Raw genomic sequence first — 18,754 nt, 5'->3', positions numbered from 1 at the left:
GGTTACCCCCTCTCGGAACCACAGACTTAGAAATCGCCAGCTCATATACAGTGCATACATTTTTTTTATATAATATATTTATATATATACCCTTATACACCATTTTAATAAAAAATATCACAAAATTCTTCTAAGTCCCTCGGGAAGAGTGAAAGATGCGCACGTTCATTTTCAGAGCTCCTAGACCTTCCTATAAGAAGTTAGCCAAAAAGTAGCTTCGAAAAACGCTTAGGTTAAGTTTCACAGTTGCTTCTAATGTACCAAAGCTGGACTTAGACATAATTTCACTCTCACAACATTATGGCTGGTTGGAGACAGTCCGAACCACAAGTACCGGGTCCATGGTTCTGGGCGTATACTGGGGGGACGGGGACGACTCCCATTAACCCCTGACTATACCGGGGATACACTTATCACAATGCCTTTCTGGTCTGTGCTGAAGCAGGGCATTCTGGCAGCCAAGTGGCTTGACCTTTATTAGTGAGCCTGGTTACCCCCTCTCGGAACCACAGACTTAGAAATCGCAAGCTCATATACAGTGCATAAAATATATTTATATAATATATTTATTTATATACCCTTATACACCATTTTAATAAAAAAATATCACAAAATTCTTGTAAGTCCCTCGGGAAGAGTGAAAGACGCGCACGTTCATTTTGAGAGCTCCTAGACTTTCCTATAAGAAGTTAGCCAAAAAGTAGCTTCGAAAAACGCTTAGGTTAAGTTTCAGAGTTGCTTCTAATGTACCAAAGCTGGACTTAGACATAATTTCACTCTCACAACATTATGGCTGGTTGGAGACAGTCCGAACCACAAGTACCGGGTCCATGGTTCTGGGCGTATACTGGGGGGACGGGGACGACTGCCATTAACCCCTGACTATACCGGGGATACGCTTATCACAATGACTTTCTGGTCTGTGCTGAAGCAGGGCATTCTGGCAGCCAAGTGGCTTGACCTTTATTAGTGAGCCTGGTTACCCCCTCTCGGAACCACAGACTTAGAAATCGCCAGCTCATATACAGTGCATAAAATATATTTATATATATACCCTTATACACCATTTTAATAAAAAATATCACAAAATTCTTCTAAGTCCCTCGGGAAGAGTGAAAGACGCGCACGTTCATTTTCAGAGCTCCTAGACCTTCCTATAAGAAGTTAGCCAAAAAGTAGCTTCGAAAAACGCTTAGGTTAAGTTTCAGAGTTGCTTCTAATGTACCAAAGTTGGACTTAGACATAATTTCACTCTCACAACATTATGGCTGGTTGGAGACAGTCCGAACCACAAGTACCGGGTCCATGCTTCTGGGCATATACTGGGGGGACGGGGACGACTCCCATTAACCCCTGACTATACCGGGGATACGCTTATCACAATGCCTTTCTGGTCTGTGCTGAAGCAGGGCATTCTGGCAGCCAAGTGGCTTGACCTATATTAGTGAGCCTGGTTACCCCCTCTAGGAACCACAGACTTAGAAATCGCCAGCTCATATACAGTGCATACATTTTTTTTATATAATATATTTATATATATACCCTTATACACCATTTTAATAAAAAATATCACAAAATTCTTCTAAGTCCCTCGGGAAGAGTGAAAGACGCGAACGTTAATTTTCAGAGCTCCTAGACCTTCCTATAAGAAGTTAGCCAAAAAGTAGCTTCGAAAAACGCTTAGGTTAAGTTTCAGAGTTGCTTCTAATGTACCAAAGCTGGACTTAGACATAATTTCACTCTCACAACATTATGGCTGTTTGGAGAAAGTCCGAACCACAAGTACCGGGTCCATGGTTCTGGGCGTATACTGGGGGGACGGGGACGACTCCCATTAACCCCTGACTATACCGGGGATACGCTTATCACAATGCCTTTCTGGTCTGTGCTAAGCAGGGCATCCTGGCAGCCAAGTGGCTTGACCTTTATTAGTGAGCCTGGTTACCCCCTCTCGGAACCACAGACTTAGAAATCGCCAGCTCATATACAGTGCATAAAATATATTTAAATATATACCCTTATACACCATTTTAATAAAAAATATCACAAAATTCTTCTAAGTCCCTCAGGAAGAGTGAAAGATGCGCACGTTCATTTTCAGAGCTCTTAGACCTTCCTATAAGAAGTTAGCCAAAAAGTAGCTTCGAAAAACGTTTAGGTTAAGTTTGAGAGTTGCTTCTAATGTACCAAAGCTGGACTTAGACATAATTTCACTCTCACAACATTATGGCTGGTTGGAGACAGTCCGAACCACAAATACCGGGTCCATGGTTCTGGGCGTATACTGGGGGGACGGGAACGACTCCCATTAACCCCTGACTATACCGGGGATACGCTTATCACAATGCCTTTCTGGTCTGTGCTAAGCAGGGCATCCTGGCAGCCAAGTGGCTTGACCTTTATTAGTGAGCCTGGTTACCCCCTCTCGGAACCACAGACTTAGAAATCGCCAGCTCATATACAGTGCATAAAATATATTTAAATATATACCCTTATACACCATTTTAATAAAAATTATCACACAATTCATCTAAGTCCCTCAGGAAGAGTGAAAGATGCGCACGTTCATTTTCAGAGCTCCTAGACCTTCCTATAAGAAGTTAGCCAAAAAGTAGCTTCGAAAAACGCTTAGGTTAAGTTTGAGAGTTGCTTCTAATGTACCAAAGCTGGACTTAGACATAATTTCACTCTCACAACATTATGGCTGGTTGGAGACAGTCCGAATCACAAATACCGGGTCCATGGTTCTGGGCGTATACTGGGGGGACGGGGACGACTCCCATTAACCCCTGACTATACCGGGGATACGCTTATCACAATGCCTTTCTGGTCTGTGCTAAGCAGGGCATCCTGGCAGCCAAGTGGCTTGACCTTTATTAGTGAGCCTGGTTACCCCCTCTCGGAACCACAGACTTAGAAATCGCCAGCTCATATACAGTGCATAAAATATATTTAAATATATACCCTTATACACCATTTTAATAAAAAATATCACAAAATTATTCTAAGTCCCTCAGGAAGAGTGAAAGATGCGTACTTTCATTTTCAGAGCTCCTAGACCTTCCTATAAGAAGTTAGCCAAAAAGTAGCTTCGAAAAACGCTTAGGTTAAGTTTGAGAGTTGCTTCTAATGTACCAAAGCTGGACTTAGACATAATTTCACTCTCACAACATTATGGCTGGTTGGAGACAGTCCGAACCACAAGTACCGGGTCCATGGTTCTGGGCGTATACTGGGGGGACGGGAACGACTCCCATTAACCCCTGACTATACCGGGGATACGCTTATCACAATGCCTTTCTGGTCTGTGCTGAAGCAGTGCATTCTGGCAACCAAGTGGCTTGACCTTTATTAGTGAGCCTGGTTACACCCTCTCGGAACCACAGACTTAGAAATCGCCAGCTCATATACAGTGCATAAAATATATTTAAATATATACCCTTATACACCATTTTAATAAAAATTATTACACAATTCTTCTAAGTCCCTCGGGAAGAGTGAAATATGCGCACGTTCATTTTCAGAGCTCCTAGACCTTCCTATAAGAAGTTAGCCAAAAAGTAGCTTCGAAAAACGCTTAGGTTAAGTTTGAGAGTTGCTTCTAATGTACCAAAGCTGGACTTAGACATAATTTCACTCTCACAACATTATGGCTGGTTGGAGACAGTCCGAACCACAAATACCGGGTCCATGGTTCTGGGCGTATACTGGGGGGACGGGAACGACTCCCATTAACCCCTGACTATACCGGGGATACGCTTATCACAATGCCTTTCTGGTCTGTGCTAAGCAGGGCATCCTGGCAGCCAAGTGGCTTGACCTTTATTAGTGAGCCTGGTTACCCCCTCTCGGAACCACAGACTTAGAAATCGCCAGCTCATATACAGTGCATAAAATATATTTAAATATATACCCTTATACACCATTTTAATAAAAATTATCACACAATTCATCTAAGTCCCTCGGGAAGAGAGAAAGATGCGCACGTTCATTTTCAGAGCTCCTAGACCTTCCTATAAGAAGTTAGCCAAAAAGTAGCTTCGAAAAACGCTTAGGTTAAGTTTGAGAGTTGCTTCTAATGTACCAAAGCTGGACTTAGACATAATTTCACTCTCACAACATTATGGCTGGTTGGAGACAGTCCGAACCACAAGTACCGGGTCCATGGTTCTGGGCGTATACTGGGGGGACGGGAACGACTCCCATTAACCCCTGACTATACCGGGGATACGCTTATCACAATGCCTTTCTGGTCTGTGCTGAAGCAGTGCATTCTGGCAACCAAGTGGCTTGACCTTTATTTGTGAGCCTGGTTACACCCTCTCGGAACCACAGACTTAGAAATCGCCAGCTCATATACAGTGCATAAAATATATTTAAATATATACCCTTATACACCATTTTAATAAAAATTATCACACAATTCTTCTAAGTCCCTCGGGAAGAGTGAAATATGCGCACGTTCATTTTCAGAGCTCCTAGACCTTCCTATAAGAAGTTAGCCAAAAAGTAGCTTCGAAAAACGCTTAGGTTAAGTTTGAGAGTTGCTTCTAATGTACCAAAGCTGGACTTAGACATAATTTCACTCTCACAACATTATGGCTGGTTGGAGACAGTCCGAACCACAAGTACCGGGTCCATGGTTCTGGGCGTATACTGGGGGGACGGGAACGACTCCCATTAACCCCTGACTATACCGGGGATACGCTTATCACAATGCCTTTCTGGTCTGTGCTGAAGCAGTGCATTCTGGCAACCAAGTGGCTTGACCTTTATTAGTGAGCCTGGTTACCCCCTCTCGGAACCACAGACTTAGAAATCGCCAGCTCATATACAGTGCATAAAATATATTTAAATATATACCCTTATACACCATTTTAATAAAAAATATCACAAAATTCTTCTAAGTCCCTCGGGAAGAGTGAAAGATGCGCACGTTCATTTTCAGAGCTCCTAGACCTTCCTATAAGAAGTTAGCCAAAAAGTAGCTTCGAAAAACGCTTAGGTTAAGTTTGAGAGTTGCTTCTAATGTACCAAAGCTGGACTTAGACATAATTTCACTCTCACAACATTATGGCTGGTTGGAGACAGTCCGAACCACAAGTACCGGGTCCATGGTTCTGGGCGTATACTGGGGGGACGGGAACGACTCCCATTAACCCCTGACTATACCGGGGATACGCTTATCACAATGCCTTTCTGGTCTGTGCTGAAGCAGTGCATTCTGGCAACCAAGTGGCTTGACCTTTATTAGTGAGCCTGGTTACACCCTCTCGGAACCACAGACTTAGAAATCGCCAGCTCATATACAGTGCATAAAATATATTTAAATATATACCCTTATACACCATTTTAATAAAAATTATCACACAATTCTTCTAAGTCCCTCGGGAAGAGTGAAATATGCGCACGTTCATTTTCAGAGCTCCTAGGCCTTCCTATAAGAAGTTAGCCAAAAAGTAGCTTCGAAAAACGCTTAGGTTAAGTTTGAGAGTTGCTTCTAATGTACCAAAGCTGGACTTAGACATAATTTCACTCTCACAACATTATGGCTGGTTGGAGACAGTCCGAACCACAAGTACCGGGTCCATGGTTCTGGGCGTATACTGGGGGGACGGGAACGACTCCCATTAACCCCTGACTATACCGGGGATACGCTTATCACAATGCCTTTCTGGTCTGTGCTGAAGCAGGGCATTCTGGCAGCCAAGTGGCTTGACCTTTATTAGTGAGCCTGGTTACCCCCTCTCGGAACCACAGACTTAGAAATCGCCAGCTCATATACAGTGCATAAAATATATTTAAATATATACCCTTATACACCATTTTAATAAAAAATATCACAAAATTCTTCTAAGTCCCTCAGGAAGAGTGAAAGATGCGCACGTTCATTTTCAGAGCTCCTAGACCTTCCTATAAGAAGTTAGCCAAAAAGTAGCTTCGAAAAACGCTTAGGTTAAGTTTGAGAGTTGCTTCTAATGTACCAAAGCTGGACTTAGACATAATTTCACTCTCACAACATTATGGCTGGTTGGAGACAGTCCGAATCACAAATACCGGGTCCATGGTTCTGGGCGTATACTGGGGGGACGGGAACGACTCCCATTAACCCCTGACTATACCGGGGATACGCTTATCACAATGCCTTTCTGGTCTGTGCTAAGCAGGGCATCCTGGCAGCCAAGTGGCTTGACCTTTATTAGTGAGCCTGGTTACCCCCTCTCGGAACCACAGACTTAGAAATCGCCAGCTCATATACAGTGCATAAAATATATTTAAATATATACCCTTATACACCATTTTAATAAAAAATATCACAAAATTATTCTAAGTCCCTCAGGAAGAGTGAAAGATGCGCACGTTCATTTTCAGAGCTCCTAGACCTTCCTATAAGAAGTTAGCCAAAAAGTAGCTTCGAAAAACGCTTAGGTTAAGTTTGAGAGTTGCTTCTAATGTACCAAAGCTGGACTTAGACATAATTTCACTCTCACAACATTATGGCTGGTTGGAGACAGTCCGAACCACAAGTACCGGGTCCATGGTTCTGGGCGTATACTGGGGGGACGGGAACGACTCCCATTAACCCCTGACTATACCGGGGATACGCTTATCACAATGCCTTTCTGGTCTGTGCTGAAGCAGTGCATTCTGGCAACCAAGTGGCTTGACCTTTATTAGTGAGCCTGGTTACACCCTCTCGGAACCACAGACTTAGAAATCGCCAGCTCATATACAGTGCATAAAATATATTTAAATATATACCCTTATACACCATTTTAATAAAAATTATCACACAATTCTTCTAAGTCCCTCGGGAAGAGTGAAATATGCGCACGTTCATTTTTAGAGCTCCTAGACCTTCCTATAAGAAGTTAGCCAAAAAGTAGCTTCGAAAAACGCTTAGGTTAAGTTTGAGAGTTGCTTCTAATGTACCAAAGCTGGACTTAGACATAATTTCACTCTCACAACATTATGGCTGGTTGGAGACAGTCCGAACCACAAGTACCGGGTCCATGGTTCTGGGCGTATACTGGGGGGACGGGAACGACTCCCATTAACCCCTGACTATACCGGGGATACGCTTATCACAATGCCTTTCTGGTCTGTGCTGAAGCAGTGCATTCTGGCAACCAAGTGGCTTGACCTTTATTAGTGAGCCTGGTTACCCCCTCTCGGAACCACAGACTTAGAAATCGCCAGCTCATATACAGTGCATAAAATATATTTAAATATATACCCTTATACACCATTTTAATAAAAAATATCACAAAATTCTTCTAAGTCCCTCAGGAAGAGTGAAAGATGCGCACGTTCATTTTCAGAGCTCCTAGACCTTCCTATAAGAAGTTAGCCAAAAAGTAGCTTCGAAAAACGCTTAGGTTAAGTTTGAGAGTTGCTTCTAATGTACCGAAGCTGGACTTAGACATAATTTCACTCTCACAACATTATGGCTGGTTGGAGACAGTCCGAACCACAAGTACCGGGTCCATGGTTCTGGGCGTATACTGGGGGGACGGGGACGACTCCCATTAACCCCTGACTATACCGGGGATACGCTTATCACAATGCCTTTCTGGTCTGTGCTGAAGCAGGGCATTCTGGCAGCCAAGTGGCTTGACCTTTATTAGTGAGCCTGGTTACCCCCTCTCGGAACCACAGACTTAGAAATCGCCAGCTCATATACAGTGCATAAAATATATTTAAATATATACCCTTATACACCATTTTAATAAAAAATATCACAAAATTCTTCTAAGTCCCTCAGGAAGAGTGAAAGATGCGCACGTTCATTTTCAGAGCTCCTAGACCTTCCTATAAGAAGTTAGCCAAAAAGTAGCTTCGAAAAACGCTTAGGTTAAGTTTGAGAGTTGCTTCTAATGTACCAAAGCTGGACTTAGACATAATTTCACTCTCACAACATTATGGCTGGTTGGAGACAGTCCGAATCACAAATACCGGGTCCATGGTTCTGGGCGTATACTGGGGGGACGGGAACGACTCCCATTAACCCCTGACTATACCGGGGATACGCTTATCACAATGCCTTTCTGGTCTGTGCTAAGCAGGGCATCCTGGCAGCCAAGTGGCTTGACCTTTATTAGTGAGCCTGGTTACCCCCTCTCGGAACCACAGACTTAGAAATCGCCAGCTCATATACAGTGCATAAAATATATTTAAATATATACCCTTATACACCATTTTAATAAAAAATATCACAAAATTATTCTAAGTCCCTCAGGAAGAGTGAAAGATGCGCACGTTCATTTTCAGAGCTCCTAGACCTTCCTATAAGAAGTTAGCCAAAAAGTAGCTTCGAAAAACGCTTAGGTTAAGTTTCACAGTTGCTTCTAATGTACCAAAGCTGGACTTAGACATAATTTCACTCTCACAACATTATGGCTGGTTGGAGACAGTCCGAACCACAAGTACCGGGTCCATGGTTCTGGGCGTATACTGGGGGGACGGGAACGACTCCCATTAACCCCTGACTATACCGGGGATACGCTTATCACAATGCCTTTCTGGTCTGTGCTGAAGCAGTGCATTCTGGCAACCAAGTGGCTTGACCTTTATTAGTGAGCCTGGTTACACCCTCTCGGAACCACAGACTTAGAAATCGCCAGCTCATATACAGTGCATAAAATATATTTAAATATATACCCTTATACACCATTTTAATAAAAATTATCACACAATTCTTCTAAGTCCCTCGGGAAGAGTGAAATATGCGCACGTTCATTTTCAGAGCTCCTAGACCTTCCTATAAGAAGTTAGCCAAAAAGTAGCTTCGAAAAACGCTTAGGTTAAGTTTGAGAGTTGCTTCTAATGTACCAAAGCTGGACTTAGACATAATTTCACTCTCACAACATTATGGCTGGTTGGAGACAGTCCGAACCACAAATACCGGGTCCATGGTTCTGGGCGTATACTGGGGGGACGGGAACGACTCCCATTAACCCCTGACTATACCGGGGATACGCTTATCACAATGCCTTTCTGGTCTGTGCTAAGCAGGGCATCCTGGCAGCCAAGTGGCTTGACCTTTATTAGTGAGCCTGGTTACCCCCTCTCGGAACCACAGACTTAGAAATCGCCAGCTCATATACAGTGCATAAAATATATTTAAATATATACCCTTATACACCATTTTAATAAAAATTATCACACAATTCATCTAAGTCCCTCGGGAAGAGAGAAAGATGCGCACGTTCATTTTCAGAGCTCCTAGACCTTCTTATAAGAAGTTAGCCAAAAAGTAGCTTCGAAAAACGCTTAGGTTAAGTTTGAGAGTTGCTTCTAATGTACCAAAGCTGGACTTAGACATAATTTCACTCTCACAACATTATGGCTGGTTGGAGACAGTCCGAACCACAAATACCGGGTCCATGGTTCTGGGCGTATACTGGGGGGACGGGAACGACTCCCATTAACCCCTGACTATACCGGGGATACGCTTATCACAATGCCTTTCTGGTCTGTGCTAAGCAGGGCATCCTGGCAGCCAAGTGGCTTGACCTTTATTAGTGAGCCTGGTTACCCCCTCTCGGAACCACAGACTTAGAAATCGCCAGCTCATATACAGTGCATAAAATATATTTAAATATATACCCTTATACACCATTTTAATAAAAATTATCACACAATTCATCTAAGTCCCTCAGGAAGAGTGAAAGATGCGCACGTTCATTTTCAGAGCTCCTAGACCTTCCTATAAGAAGTTAGCCAAAAAGTAGCTTCGAAAAACGCTTAGGTTAAGTTTGAGAGTTGCTTCTAATGTACCAAAGCTGGACTTAGACATAATTTCACTCTCACAACATTATGGCTGGTTGGAGACAGTCCGAACCACAAATACCGGGTCCATGGTTCTGGGCGTATACTGGGGGGACGGGAACGACTCCCATTAACCCCTGACTATACCGGGGATACGCTTATCACAATGCCTTTCTGGTCTGTGCTAAGCAGGGCATCCTGGCAGCCAAGTGGCTAGACCTTTATTAGTGAGCCTGGTTACCCCCTCTCGGAACCACAGACTTAGAAATCGCCAGCTCATATACAGTGCATAAAATATATTTAAATATATACCCTTATACACCATTTTAATAAAAATTATCACACAATTCATCTAAGTCCCTCGGGAAGAGAGAAAGATGCGCACGTTCATTTTCAGAGCTCCTAGACCTTCTTATAAGAAGTTAGCCAAAAAGTAGCTTCGAAAAACGCTTAGGTTAAGTTTGAGAGTTGCTTCTAATGTACCAAAGCTGGACTTAGACATAATTTCACTCTCACAACATTATGGCTGGTTGGAGACAGTCCGAACCACAAGTACCGGGTCCATGGTTCTGGGTGTATACTGGGGGGACGGGAACGACTCCCATTAACCCCTGACTATACCGGGGATACGCTTATCACAATGCCTTTCTGGTCTGTGCTGAAGCAGTGCATTCTAGCAACCAAGTGGCTTGACCTTTATTAGTGAGCCTGGTTACCCCCTCTCGGAACCACAGACTTAGAAATCGCCAGCTCATATACAGTGCATAAAATATATTTAAATATATACCCTTATACAGTACACCATTTTAATAAAAAATATCACAAAATTCTTCTAAGTCCCTCAGGAAGAGTGAAAGATGCGCACGTTCATTTTCAGAGCTTCTAGACCTTCCTATAAGAAGTTAGCCAAAAAGTAGCTTCGAAAAACGCTTAGGTTAAGTTTGAGAGTTGCTTCTAATGTACCAAAGCTGGACTTAGACATAATTTCACTCTCACAACATTATGGCTGGTTGGAGACAGTCCGAACCACAAATACCGGGTCCATGGTTCTGGGCGTATACTGGGGGGACGGGAACGACTCCCATTAACCCCTGACTATACCGGGGATACGCTTATCACAATGCCTTTCTGGTCTGTGCTAAGCAGGGCATCCTGGCAGCCAAGTGGCTTGACCTTTATTAGTGAGCCTGGTTACCCCCTCTCGGAACCACAGACTTAGAAATCGCCAGCTCATATACAGTGCATAAAATATATTTAAATATATACCCTTATACACCATTTTAATAAAAATTATCACACAATTCATCTAAGTCCCTCAGGAAGAGTGAAAGATGCGCACGTTCATTTTCAGAGCTCCTAGACCTTCCTATAAGAAGTTAGCCAAAAAGTAGCTTCGAAAAACGCTTAGGTTAAGTTTGAGAGTTGCTTCTAATGTACCAAAGCTGGACTTAGACATAATTTCACTCTCACAACATTATGGCTGGTTGGAGACAGTCCGAACCACAAATACCGGGTCCATGGTTCTGGGCGTATACTGGGGGGACGTGAACGACTCCCATTAACCCCTGACTATACCGGGGATACGCTTATCACAATGCCTTTCTGGTCTGTGCTGAAGCAGTGCATTCTGGCAACCAAGTGGCTTGACCTTTATTAGTGAGCCTGGTTACCCCCTCTCGGAACCACAGACTTAGAAATCGCCAGCTCATATACAGTGCATAAAATATATTTAAATATATACCCTTATACACCATTTTAATAAAAAATATCACAAAATTCTTATAAGTCCCTCAGGAAGAGTGAAAGATGCGCACGTTCATTTTCAGAGCTCCTAGACCTTCCTATAAGAAGTTAGCCAAAAAGTAGCTTCGAAAAACGCTTAGGTTAAGTTTGAGAGTTGCTTCTAATGTACCAAAGCTGGACTTAGACATAATTTCACTCTCACAACATTATGGCTGGTTGGAGACAGTCCGAACCACAAGTACCGGGTCCATGGTTCTGGGCGTATACTGGGGGGACGGGAACGACTCCCATTAACCCCTGACTATACCGGGGATACGCTTATCACAATGCCTTTCTGGTCTGTGCAGAAGCAGTGCATTCTGGCAACCAAGTGGCTTGACCTTTATTAGTGAGCCTGGTTACCCCCTCTCGGAACCACAGACTTAGAAATCGCCAGCTCATATACAGTGCATAAAATATATTTAAATATATACCCTTATACACCATTTTAATAAAAATTATCACACAATTCATCTAAGTCCCTCGGGAAGAGAGAAAGATGCGCACGTTCATTTTCAGAGCTCCTAGACCTTCCTATAAGAAGTTAGCCAAAAAGTAGCTTCGAAAAACGCTTAGGTTAAGTTTGAGAGTTGCTTCTAATGTACCAAAGCTGGACTTACAGTAGACATAATTTCACTCTCACAACATTATATCTGGTTGGAGACAGTCCGAACCACAAATACCGGGTCCATGGTTCTGGGCGTATACTGGGGGGACGGGAACGACTCCCATTAACCCCTGACTATACCGGGGATACGCTTATCACAATGCCTTTCTGGTCTGTGCTAAGCAGGGCATCCTGGCAGCCAAGTGGCTTGACCTTTATTAGTGAGCCTGGTTACCCCCTCTCGGAACCACAGACTTAGAAATCGCCAGCTCATATACAGTGCATAAAATATATTTAAATATATACCCTTATACACCATTTTAATAAAAATTATCACACAATTCATCTAAGTCCCTCAGGAAGAGTGAAAGATGCGCACGTTCATTTTCAGAGCTCCTAGACCTTCCTATAAGAAGTTAGCCAAAAAGTAGCTTCGAAAAACGCTTAGGTTAAGTTTGAGAGTTGCTTCTAATGTACCAAAGCTGGACTTAGACATAATTTCACTCTCACAACATTATGGCTGGTTGGAGACTGTCCGAACCACAAATACCGGGTCCATGGTTCTGGGCGTATACTGGGGGGACGGGAACGACTCCCATTAACCCCTGACTATACCGGGGATACGCTTATCACAATGCCTTTCTGGTCTGTGCTAAGCAGGGCATCCTGGCAGCCAAGTGGCTTGACCTTTATTAGTGAGCCTGGTTACCCCCTCTCGGAACCACAGACTTAGAAATCGCCAGCTCATATACAGTGCATAAAATATATTTAAATATATACCCTTATACACCATTTTAATAAAAATTATCACACAATTCTTCTAAGTCCCTCGGGAAGAGAGAAAGATGCGCACGTTCATTTTCAGAGCTCCTAGACCTTCCTATAAGAAGTTAGCCAAAAAGTAGCTTCGAAAAACGCTTAGGTTAAGTTTGAGAGTTGCTTCTAATGTACCAAAGCTGGACTTAGACATAATTTCACTCTCACAACATTATGGCTGGTTGGAGACAGTCCGAACCACAAGTACCGGGTCCATGGTTCTGGGCGTATACTGGGGGGACGGGAACGACTCCCATTAACCCCTGACTATACCGGGGATACGCTTATCACAATGCCTTTCTGGTCTGTGCTAAGCAGGGCATCCTGGCAGCCAAGTGGCTTGACCTTTATTAGTGAGCCTGGTTACCCCCTCTCGGAACCACAGACTTAGAAATCGCCAGCTCATATACAGTGCATAAAATATATTTAAATATATACCCTTATACACCATTTTAATAAAAAATATCACAAAATTCTTCTAAGTCCCTCAGGAAGAGTGAAAGATGCGCACGTTCATTTTCAGAGCTCCTAGACCTTCCTATAAGAAGTTAGCCAAAAAGTAGCTTCGAAAAACGCTTAGGTTAAGTTTGAGAGTTGCTTCTAATGTACCAAAGCTGGACTTAGACATAATTTCACTCTCACAACATTATGGCTGGTTGGAGACAGTCCGAACCACAAGTACCGGGTCCATGGTTCTGGGCGTATACTGGGGGGATGGGAACGACTCCCATTAACCCCTGACTATACCGGGGATACGCTTATCACAATGCCTTTCTGGTCTGTGCAGAAGCAGTGCATTCTGGCAACCAAGTGGCTTGACCTTTATTAGTGAGCCTGGTTACCCCCTCTCGGAACCACAGACTTAGAAATCGCCAGCTCATATACAGTGCATAAAATATATTTAAATATATACCCTTATACACCATTTTAATAAAAATTATCACACAATTCATCTAAGTCCGTCGGGAAGAGAGAAAGATGCGCACGTTCATTTTCAGAGCTCCTAGACCTTCCTATAAGAAGTTAGCCAAAAAGTAGCTTCGAAAAACGCTTAGGTTAAGTTTGAGAGTTGCTTCTAATGTACCAAAGCTGGACTTACAGTAGACATAATTTCACTCTCACAACATTATATCTGGTTGGAGACAGTCCGAACCACAAATACCGGGTCCATGGTTCTGGGCGTATACTGGGGGGACGGGAACGACTCCCATTAACCCCTGACTATACCGGGGATACGCTTATCACAATGCCTTTCTGGTCTGTGCTAAGCAGGGCATCCTGGCAGCCAAGTGGCTTGACCTTTATTAGTGAGCCTGGTTACCCCCTCTCGGAACCACAGACTTAGAAATCGCCAGCTCATATACAGTGCATAAAATATATTTAAATATATACCCTTATACACCATTTTAATAAAAATTATCACACAATTCATCTAAGTCCCTCAGGAAGAGTGAAAGATGCGCACGTTCATTTTCAGAGCTCCTAGACCTTCCTATAAGAAGTTAGCCAAAAAGTAGCTTCGAAAAACGCTTAGGTTAAGTTTGAGAGTTGCTTCTAATGTACCAAAGCTGGACTTAGACATAATTTCACTCTCACAACATTATGGCTGGTTGGAGACAGTCCGAACCACAAATACCGGGTCCATGGTTCTGGGCGTATACTGGGGGGACGGGAACGACTCCCATTAACCCCTGACTATACCGGGGATACGCTTATCACAATGCCTTTCTGGTCTGTGCTAAGCAGGGCATCCTGGCAGCCAAGTGGCTTGACCTTTATTAGTGAGCCTGGTTACCCCCTCTCGGAACCACAGACTTAGAAATCGCCAGCTCATATACAGTGCATAAAATATATTTAAATATATACCCTTATACACCATTTTAATAAAAATTATCACACAATTCTTCTAAGTCCCTCGGGAAGAGAGAAAGATGCGCACGTTCATTTTCAGAGCTCCTAGACCTTCCTATAAGAAGTTAGCCAAAAAGTAGCTTCGAAAAACGCTTAGGTTAAGTTTGAGAGTTGCTTCTAATGTACCAAAGCTGGACTTAGACATAATTTCACTCTCACAACATTATGGCTGGTTGGAGACAGTCCGAACCACAAGTACCGGGTCCATGGTTCTGGGCGTATACTGGGGGGACGGGAACGACTCCCATTAACCCCTGACTATACGGGATACGCTTATCACAATGCCTTTCTGGTCTGTGCTAAGCAGGGCATCCTGGCAGCCAAGTGGCTTGACCTTTATTAGTGAGCCTGGTTACCCCCTCTCGGAACCACAGACTTAGAAATCGCCAGCTCATATACAGTGCATAAAATATATTTAAATATATACCCTTATACACCATTTTAATAAAAAATATCACAAAATTCTTCTAAGTCCCTCAGGAAGAGTGAAAGATGCGCACGTTCATTTTCAGAGCTCCTAGACCTTCCTATAAGAAGTTAGCCAAAAAGTAGCTTCGAAAAACGCTTAGGTTAAGTTTGAGAGTTGCTTCTAATGTACCAAAGCTGGACTTAGACATAATTTCACTCTCACAACATTATGGCTGGTTGGAGACAGTCCGAACCACAAATACCGGGTCCATGGTTCTGGGCGTATACTGGGGGGACGGGAACGACTCCCATTAACCCCTGACTATACCGGGGATACGCTTATCACAATGCCTTTCTGGTCTGTGCTAAGCAGGGCATCCTGGCAGCCAAGTGGCTTGACCTTTATTAGTGAGCCTGGTTACCCCCTCTCGGACCACAGACTTAGAAATCGCCAGCTCATATACAGTGCATAAAATATATTTAAATATATACCCTTATACACCATTTTAATAAAAATTATCACACAATTCTTCTAAGTCCCTCGGGAAGAGAGAAAGATGCGCACGTTCATTTTCAGAGCTCCTAGAACATCCTATAAGAAGTTAGCCAAAAAGTAGCTTCGAATAACGCTTAGGTTAAGTTTGAGAGTTGCTTCTAATGTACCAAAGCTGGACTTAGACATAATTTCACTCTCACAACATTATGGCTGGTTGGAGACAGTCCGAACCACAAGTACCGGGTCCATGGTTCTGGGCGTATACTGGGGGGATGGGAACGACTCCCATTAACCCCTGACTATACCGGGGATACGCTTATCACAATGCCTTTCTGGTCTGTGCAGAAGCAGTGCATTCTGGCAACCAAGTGGCTTGACCTTTATTAGTGAGCCTGGTTACCCCCTCTCGGAACCACAGACTTAGAAATCGCCAGCTCATATACAGTGCATAAAATATATTTAAATATATACCCTTATACACCATTTTAATAAAAATTATCACACAATTCATCTAAGTCCGTCGGGAAGAGAGAAAGATGCGCACGTTCATTTTCAGAGCTCCTAGACCTTCCTATAAGAAGTTAGCCAAAAAGTAGCTTCGAAAAACGCTTAGGTTAAGTTTGAGAGTTGCTTCTAATGTACCAAAGCTGGACTTACAGTAGACATAATTTCACTCTCACAACATTATATCTGGTTGGAGACAGTCCGAACCACAAATACCGGGTCCATGGTTCTGGGCGTATACTGGGGGGACGGGAACGACTCCCATTAACCCCTGACTATACCGGGGATACGCTTATCACAATGCCTTTCTGGTCTGTGCTAAGCAGGGCATCCTGGCAGCCAAGTGGCTTGACCTTTATTAGTGAGCCTGGTTACCCCCTCTCGGAACCACAGACTTAGAAATCGCCAGCTCATATACAGTGCATAAAATATATTTAAATATATACCCTTATACACCATTTTAATAAAAATTATCACACAATTCATCTAAGTCCCTCAGGAAGAGTGAAAGATGCGCACGTTCATTTTCAGAGCTCCTAGACCTTCCTATAAGAAGTTAGCCAAAAAGTAGCTTCGAAAAACGCTTAGGTTAAGTTTGAGAGTTGCTTCTAATGTACCAAAGCTGGACTTAGACATAATTTCACTCTCACAACATTATGGCTGGTTGGAGACAGTCCGAACCACAAATACCGGGTCCATGGTTCTGGGCGTATACTGGGGGGACGGGAACGACTCCCATTAACCCCTGACTATACCGGGGATACGCTTATCACAATGCCTTTCTGGTCTGTGCTAAGCAGGGCATCCTGGCAGCCAAGTGGCTTGACCTTTATTAGTGAGCCTGGTTACCCCCTCTCGGAACCACAGACTTAGAAATCGCCAGCTCATATACAGTGCATAAAATATATTTAAATATATACCCTTATACACCATTTTAATAAAAATTATCACACAATTCTTCTAAGTCCCTCGGGAAGAGAGAAAGATGCGCACGTTCATTTTCAGAGCTCCTAGACCTTCCTATAAGAAGTTAGCCAAAAAGTAGCTTCGAAAAACGCTTAGGTTAAGTTTGAGAGTTGCTTCTAATGTACCAAAGCTGGACTTAGACATAATTTCACTCTCACAACATTATGGCTGGTTGGAGACAGTCCGAACCACAAGTACCGGGTCCATGGTTCTGGGCGTATACTGGGGGGACGGGAACGACTCCCATTAACCCCTGACTATACCGGGGATACGCTTATCACAATGCCTTTCTGGTCTGTGCTAAGCAGGGCATCCTGGCAGCCAAGTGGCTTGACCTTTATTAGTGAGCCTGGTTACCCCCTCTCGGAACCACAGACTTAGAAATCGCCAGCTCATATACAGTGCATAAAATATATTTAAATATATACCCTTATACACCATTTTAATAAAAAATATCACAAAATTCTTCTAAGTCCCTCAGGAAGAGTGAAAGATGCGCACGTTCATTTTCAGAGCTCCTAGACCTTCCTATAAGAAGTTAGCCAAAAAGTAGCTTCGAAAAACGCTTAGGTTAAGTTTGAGAGTTGCTTCTAATGTACCAAAGCTGGACTTAGACATAATTTCACTCTCACAACATTATGGCTGGTTGGAGACAGTCCGAACCACAAATACCGGGTCCATGGTTCTGGGCGTATACTGGGGGGACGGGAACGACTCCCATTAACCCCTGACTATACCGGGGATACGCTTATCACAATGCCTTTCTGGTCTGTGCTAAGCAGGGCATCCTGGCAGCCAAGTGGCTTGACCTTTATTAGTGAGCCTGGTTACCCCCTCTCGGAACCACAGACTTAGAAATCGCCAGCTCATATACAGTGCATAAAATATATTTAAATATATACCCTTATACACCATTTTAATAAAAATTATCACACAATTCTTCTAAGTCCCTCGGGAAGAGAGAAAGATGCGCACGTTCATTTTCAGAGCTCCTAGACCATCCTATAAGAAGTTAGCCAAAAAGTAGCTTCGAATAACGCTTAGGTTAAGTTTGAGAGTTGCTTCTAATGTACCAAAGCTGGACTTAGACATAATTTCACTCTCACAACATTATGGCTGGTTGGAGACAGTCCGAACCACAAGTACCGGGTCCATGGTTCTGGGCGTATACTGGGGGGACGGGAACGACTCCCATTAACCCCTGACTATACCGGGGATACGCTTATCACAATGCCTTTCTGGTCTGTGCTAAGCAGGGCATCCTGGCAGCCAAGTGGCTTGACCTTTATTAGTGAGCCTGGTTACCCCCTCTCGGAACCACAGACTTAGAAATCGCCAGCTCATATACAGTGCATAAAATATATTTAAATATATACCCTTATACACCATTTTAATAAAAAATATCACAAAATTCTTCTAAGTCCCTCAGGAAGAGTGAAAGATGCGCACGTTCATTTTCAGAGCTCCTAGACCTTCCTATAAGAAGTTAGCCA

Source organism: Ascaphus truei, chromosome 4 (genome assembly GCF_040206685.1).
Source record: "Ascaphus truei isolate aAscTru1 chromosome 4, aAscTru1.hap1, whole genome shotgun sequence".
Lineage (NCBI taxonomy): Eukaryota > Metazoa > Chordata > Amphibia > Anura > Ascaphidae > Ascaphus > Ascaphus truei.
Note: the sequence above shows the minus strand (reverse complement) of the source record.